Source organism: Phascolarctos cinereus, unplaced genomic scaffold (genome assembly GCF_003287225.1).
Source record: "Phascolarctos cinereus isolate Bilbo 61053 unplaced genomic scaffold, phaCin_HiC Scaffold_4;HRSCAF=312, whole genome shotgun sequence".
NCBI lineage: Eukaryota > Metazoa > Chordata > Mammalia > Diprotodontia > Phascolarctidae > Phascolarctos > Phascolarctos cinereus.
In genome coordinates this window covers 281,519,976-281,527,366 of record NW_027555847.1, presented here as the reverse complement: position 1 = coordinate 281,527,366, position 7,391 = coordinate 281,519,976, and the positions used below count along the sequence as shown (strand labels likewise).

Here is a 7,391-nt window from a genome sequence, read left to right as displayed (position 1 = left end):
CTCTTGTGCAAATTAACTCTGTCATATATTCATTGTTTGAAAGAAAAAATGGAGTTCCTTGTGTACAATAATCTCCATTAGAAAATAACCAGTAAAAAGTTTCATAATTAAAGGGTGAAGTGGAGACGCTAGCAAGAACAGAGAGTATAAAGACAGAGATATTGAGAGCTGGATATAGAAAATTAATAGTAAAGAAGCTTTTTAAAAATGGTTGCATGTTGAAATGTCAATTTCAAACATATATAAATAATTAATTTGAGTATATGAAAATATTTTCCCCACAGACAGATGGTCGTAGGTTATGAGCAAGATATATTCAAGAGAGAAAAAAGTAACATATTGGAACCCATACAAAAAAGCACACAAAAAAATTAACAAAGAAATGTACGTTAAAATAATTGTTTCCACATCATACCTATCATATCAGCAAATGAGACAAAAAAAGAAAATGCCATTTGCTAACTTGAAATATAAGAAGACAGGCTCACTAATTTGCTCTTGGTGGAATTGTGATTTGGTCTAGGAATATTATAAGGAAATTTGTACTCCACCAAGGCATATACCCCAAAAAAATTTGTCATAGTAAATAACTGGAACCAAAATAGATACCCCAAATGGGGACTGGCTGAAAAAGAGTGGTATGCAAATATAGTCCAAAATTATTATTATGTTGTATGAAATCACCCAAAAGGATGGATTCAAAGAAAGCAATGAAGATTTTTATGAACTGATGAAGAATGAAGTGAAAATAACTAGGAAAAGAATGCCCAATATGACTACAGGAAGGGAAGAGAAAAGAACTTTTAAAGATTTGACTCTGATCAAAGAAATGACCAGTAATAATTTCACAAGGTTAATGATGAAGCATACTTCCCACCTTTTCACAGTAAGATGATGACTATAGGTGAAGATTGAGGCATACATTTCAGACATGGCCAATAGGAAAATTTGTTTTTTTTTTTTAATATATTTCTTTGTTACAAGGGAAGGTTTCTATTCATAATAGAAGAGTACAGTTGTGGAGAAGAACTAATACATAGTGATAGTAATTTCTAAAAGAAGAAAAGAAAAGAAAACATCAATTAAACACTAAAAATACACTATACAGAGAAGAATGTTCAGAAGGGGGCATAGACAACCAGAGAAGTTTTATTACTGTTATATCAAATTTAATATGCACTTTAAAACTGTGCATATTATAGGCTCACATTTTCTCAAACAATATTAGTTTTATGCTTTTAACATTGAAGTATTCTTGCTACTTCATGTTTGATAATTTCATAATAAAAAAAGAAAATTAAAATAAAATAAAAATATCATAATAAAAGTGATACTAAAGTTTGTGTTCACACACTGTCTGAAACATAGTAGGTCCTTAATGATATTTATTGGATGACTTAATAGAATTTTTTGCTTAATAATATTAGTTTGAGAGATTAACTCATTCCTTAATTTTTAACCTCTTGAATGTGCATAGGAAAACTTTTTTAATAGTACAGAATGTCACCTAATTTTTAGTGAGATTTGAATAACTTAAAAATTCATTTTCCTCATGTTCATCTTCCCTGAATGACTGATTTTCTTATGTCCTTCAAAAAACCTATCTCAGTGTTTTTCTTAATCTTTCAGTTTTCTTGGGCATAGCCAAAATGGTGGAGTAAAGGCAGGGACTTGCCTGAGCTCTCCCCCATACTCCTCCAAATAACTATAAAAATGATTCCAAAGAAATTCTACAGCAGCAGACCCTACAAAAAGATGGACTGAAAAAATTTCCAGCAGATGACAACATGGAAGGTCAGCAAGAAAGGTCTGTTGTACCGGGGTGAGAGAGGAATAGAGTCCAGCACAGGATGCACCAGCACAGACCAGGCCCCAGCAAACCAGGAGCAGGCCTTGGAGTGAATAAATCAGTAGTGGCAGCTGCCATTCCAAGAGCTCTAAACCCATAGATGGTAAGAGGGTCAAACTGGTCAGAAGGAGACTACAGGGGTCTTTTAGCTAGCACTGAGGCAGAACTCTGTTACTTTGCCCATACTTGGATCAGTCTCACAGTTCTAGGTGACGGTACCAGGATGAGGTGGAGCACTAGCACAACAGAGCTTGAGGTCACAGTGGAGGGGGAATCCTCCTCACAGTTCCAGGACAGAAAAGAAAGCTTGTGATTTCTTACAGGTGAAAGCACAGACCAGGAAAGTAACAAACACTCTCCTTAGATCATACCACCTTGGAAGAACTGAAAACTTACAAGTCACTGGGAGAATCTCTAAAAACAGCAGCACAAAAACCCTGAAGCTTGGGACAAGGCATCCACCACCCTGGAAACATGGCCCTACTTTAACAAACAATTAAAAGTCAACTAATAGGATAAGAAAATGAGAAAGAAAACTCAAAAAAAAAACCACTCTGACTATAGAAAGTTACTATGGTGACAAGGAAGATCAAAATACACACGGAAGAAGACAAGGTCAAATCTCCTAAATCCAAAACTGCCAAGAAAAATGTGAATTGGTCTCAAGCCAAGGAAGAGCTCAAAAAGGATTTTGAAAAGCAAGTAAGAGAGAGGATTCTGAAAGGGTGGCAGTGTAGGCCAGAAAAATCCCAAGCTCTCAAGATTTTCCTCCATGAAAGAGATAAAACAGTGCCTGAGGTAAACATAGAGGGGTAAAAATTAATAAGAGAATGGACAGAACAGGCATTGTCCTGGAACAATCTGAGAAAATCTGAAGAAAAATCCCAGGAATAGCTTCTGCCCTATGAAGAATAAACACCTCCAGGCTAAGGGTCCTTAAATAACAAGTGGTAAACCCTAAGGTTAGCTGGGTTGGGAGGTTACCTCCACCCAGCCGCAGGAACTTTTACCCCTGGAACAATGAGGGGAGTTAGGCTTCTGAGGTGGGGAAGATTGAGGACCTCTACTGACAAGTAATGCCAGATACTGCTGTGTTGTAAAGATACAGTGGGAGCAAGAGGGTAAGAGCAGAAGCAGTGGGGTGGGGATGCCATTGGCTGTGAGTACTTTCAGGAGACTGGAGGTCTTGGTTTGAGTTCAAGGTCAGAGGGGAGAACTGAAGAGCACCTGAGGCCACAGGCACCATCTCACATACCCCAGAAGTAGAGGTGAGTATAAAAAACTAAACTATTATTTTAAAAATGCACAGGAAAAGGATAAAGAATCCAACCACAGAGAGCAATTACAATAATAGACAAGACTGGCTTTTCTCCAAAGGAGAATATTAAAGCAAAGAAACCCTCTTCAACTTCAAACAGTAATGTCAAATGGTCACCAGCCCAAAAAGAATTCATTGAAAAAGACTTTAAAAATCAAATGAGAGAGTTTGAGGAAAAAAACTAAAAGAAAAATAAGAATAATCCAAGAAAAACAAAATTATCAAAAGAAAGTCAACCAATTAGAAAAGGAGACCTAGAATCTTAAGGAAGAAAATGACTCCTTGAAAATCAGAATTGGGCAAGGGGAAGCCAGTTAAATTACAAAAGATCAAGAAATTAATAAATACGAAGAATGAAAAAATAGAATATGAAACATCTCACAAGAAAATCAACTGATCTGGACAACAGATCGAAAAGAGAAAACATAACAATAATCAGACTACCAAAAAACAATCTTGATACAATAATATAAGAGATAATCAAACTTTCCTGAAGTATTAGAACAAGAGGGGAAAGTAGAAATAGAAAAATCCACCTATCACCACCTGAAAGAGATCTTACAAGTAAAACCCACAGGAATATTATAGTTAAATTCTGAAACCTCTAGATCAAGGAAAAATATTATGAGCAACGAGAAAAAAAAATTACATATGGCAGTGCCACAATTAGAATCACACAAGACCTACCAATAGCAACAATAAAAGACCACAGGCCTTGGGACATTATATATCAAAGAGCAAAATAACTGGGTTTCCAGCCAAAAATATTGTACCCAAAAAAGCTAAATATAATTTGGAATGAAAAAAATGGGCATTTAATGAATTATCAGACTTTCAGCACTTGGTTAAAAAAAAAAAAACCTGAACATAATAGATTTGCCATACAAGAGCCAAGTGAAATGTAAGGTACATAACAAAGACCAATTATAAGGGACTAAATAAGGACAGACAGTTTACCTTTTATGTATGTAAAATGTAAACCATATGTCTAAGATTGTTATTAGTAATTGGGTAGTTCATAAGAAAAACTGGGGTAGATCTGAGTATGATATGACTTCAAAAAGTAAAACTGTTTAGGAACAGCTTAAAAGTAGTTATCTTAAACCAATGAGGTGCAAGAGGAAGAACCCATACAGAGGAATTAGGTGGGGAAGAGGGGCTGTTAGTTCTGGAAACCTACTTTAACTGGGAATGGGTTTAATAAGGGAACTATATATGTGTATGTGTGTGTGTGTATGCATATATATATATATATATATATATATACATATATATGTATGTATGTGTATATGTATATATGTGTGTGTGTGTGAATATATACACACACACACACACACACACACATATATATACATATACACATACATACATATATATGTATATATATATATATATATATATGCATATATATGTATGTATGTGTATATGTATATATATATGTGTGTGTGTGAATATATACACACACACACACACATTATATATACACATATCTAGAAGAGTATAAAATTCTTTTAAATTTAGAAAGAAATAAAATACAAAGGGATAGGGAGGGGTGACAGGATAATGAAGGCATCTTTAGAGGGGAGGGTGAGGTAATAGCTAAAAGGGGGATATAGAAGGGTGTTTAGATTTATGGGAATGGGAGGATAAGAAAGGAATATTAGAGGGAGGCTAGGTTAAATAATAGGGCAAGATAGCCAGTAGAAGTAAAATGGAGGAACCAGGAGAGGTAGGAAATAAGAGATAAACACAAATATAAAAGCAAACATTAGGAGTAGAATTTGTTAGGGAAATGATATATTTATATCAGTGTATATATTTGTGTATATGTATATATGTGTAAGTATATATCAAAATCTATATATAAATATAACCATGCTTAATTATAGCATGGGAGTGGAGAGGAGGAGGAGGGGGAAAAGAACAAAGTAAAAAGTGTACAGCAAAGAACAAAAGAAAACATACAAGGAAGGAAAGAAGAGATAGATGGTTCTCAACACAATGCATAGTATTTGAAATGTAGTCTTTTTTGAAAGAGAAACTTATTGCTATATATTTTGAATCCTCTCTTATGTTCTGCTATGCACATAACATGCTTTTTGCTCTTTTCTAATTTTATATTTCAGTTTTAACATACAAGTTTATAATATTGGTTTTTTCCTTATGTATTTAAGTTTATTAAAAATCAACAACAAATCATTTAAGAGAGGTAGAGGAAAATTTGGGAAGAAAAGGAGAGTGAGGCAAGAAAATCATGACAAATGAGTCAACAGCTTGGCAAAGGCGACACAAAAAATACTGAAGAAAACAACATTTTACAAAATAGACTAGGCAAAATGGTAAAACAGGTACAAAAGCTCACTGAAGAAAATAATTCCTTAAAAATTAGAATGGAGAAAATTAAATCTCATGACTTTATAAGAAATCAAAGCAAAAACCAAAAGAATGAAAAAATAGAAGACAATGTGAAATATCTCATTGGGAAAAAAAAAAACTGACCTGTAAAATAGACCCAGGAGAGAGAATTTTAAAATTATTGAACTACCTGAAAGCCATAATTCAAAAAAGGGCTAAGACATGATATTTTAATAAATTGTTAAGGGAAACTTCCCCTGATATTTTAGAACCAGAGGGTAAAATAGAAATGGAAAGAATCCACTGATCACCTCCTGAAAGAGATCCCAGAAAGAGTTTCCAGGTCAAGAGGAAAATAATGCAAGAAGCCAGAAAGAAACGATTCAAGTACTATGGAAACACAATCAGGATAACACAATATTTTGCAGCTTTTACATTAAGGTGCTGGAGGGCAAAGGAGCTAGGATTACAAACAAGAAATACCTACCCAGGAAACTGAGTATAATCCTTCAGGGGAAAAAATGGATATTCAATGAGACAGAGGACTTTCAAATATTCTTGAAGAAAAGACCAGCACTGAATAAAAATTGTTGACTTTCAAATAGAAGACTCAAGAGAACCATAAAAAGGTAAACAGGACTTTTTCCTGTTGGTGCAAGATGGTGGTACAGATCTCCAAGAAGAGGAAGTTTGTTGCTGGTGGCATCTTCAAAGCTGAGATGAATGAGTTTTCTCACCAGGGAGCTGGCTGAGTATGGCTGTTCTGGGATGAAGGTTCGAGTTATCCCAACCAGGACAGAAATCATCATGTTGGCCACCAGGACTCAGAATGTTTTTGGAGAGAAGGGTTGCCAGATTCATGAACTGACAGCTGTTGTTCAGAAGAGGTTTGGCTTCCCTGAAGGCAGTGTAGAGCTGTATGCTGAGAAAGTGGTCTCTGCGCTATTGCCCAGGCCAAGTTACAAACTCCTGGGAGGTCTTGCTGTGTGTAGGGCCTGCTATGGTGTCCTCCAATTCATTATGGAGAGTGGAGCAAAGGGTTGTAAGGTGGTGGTGTTTGGTAAGCTCAGAAGCCAGAAGACCAAGCCCATGAAGTTTGTGGATGGCCTGATGATCCACAGTGGAGATGCCATCAACTACTACATAGCTGTGTGCCACATCCTCCTCAGACAGTGTGTATTGGAAATTAAAGTCAAATTCATGTTGCCCTGGGACCCAAGTGATATGATTGGCCCTAAGAAGCCCCTGCCCAACCACATAAGCATCGCAGAACCCAGGATGAGATTCTTCCTACTACCCTACTACCCCCATCTCAGAGCAGAAGAGTGGGAAGCAGAGCAACCAGCTATGCCCCAGCCAGTGCCCACTGCATTATAGGACTCTGTGACACCTGCAATGGTGTGCCCAGAGCTCTTCTGTAAAGATCTTTAATGAAATCTTAAAAAAAAAAAAAGATAAACAGGAAAGTGAAATCATAAGGGACTTAATAAGGTTAAACTGTTTACATTGCTAGAGGGTAGGATGGTATTTGTAACTATTTCATTTTTAAGGTAGTTAGAAGAAGTATATATAGACAGAGGGTACAGGTTTGAGTAGAATGTGAAGAGATGACATCTAAAAGTAAAATTAAAGGGTGAAAGAAGAATGTACTGGGAGAAAAGAGAAAGAGAGAAGTAGAATGGGGTAAATTATCTCACATAAAAGAGGCAAGAAAAAGTCTTTACAGTGGAGGGACAGACAAGAGAGATTATGGGAATCAGTGAACCTCACACTCATTAAAATTGACTCAAAGAGGGAATAACATACACACTCAGTTGGGTACAGAAATCTATCTTACTCTACAGGAAAGCAGGAGGGGAATAGGATAAA

At 35.8% G+C, this 7,391-nt stretch overlaps 1 pseudogene; it reads left to right on the top strand.

Annotated features, from left to right (window-relative positions):
- Positions 1–6,181: 6,181 nt before the first annotated feature.
- LOC110203526 (small ribosomal subunit protein uS3 pseudogene) lies at positions 6,182–6,899 on the top strand (annotated as a pseudogene).
- The last annotated feature ends 492 nt before the right edge of the window (positions 6,900–7,391 follow it).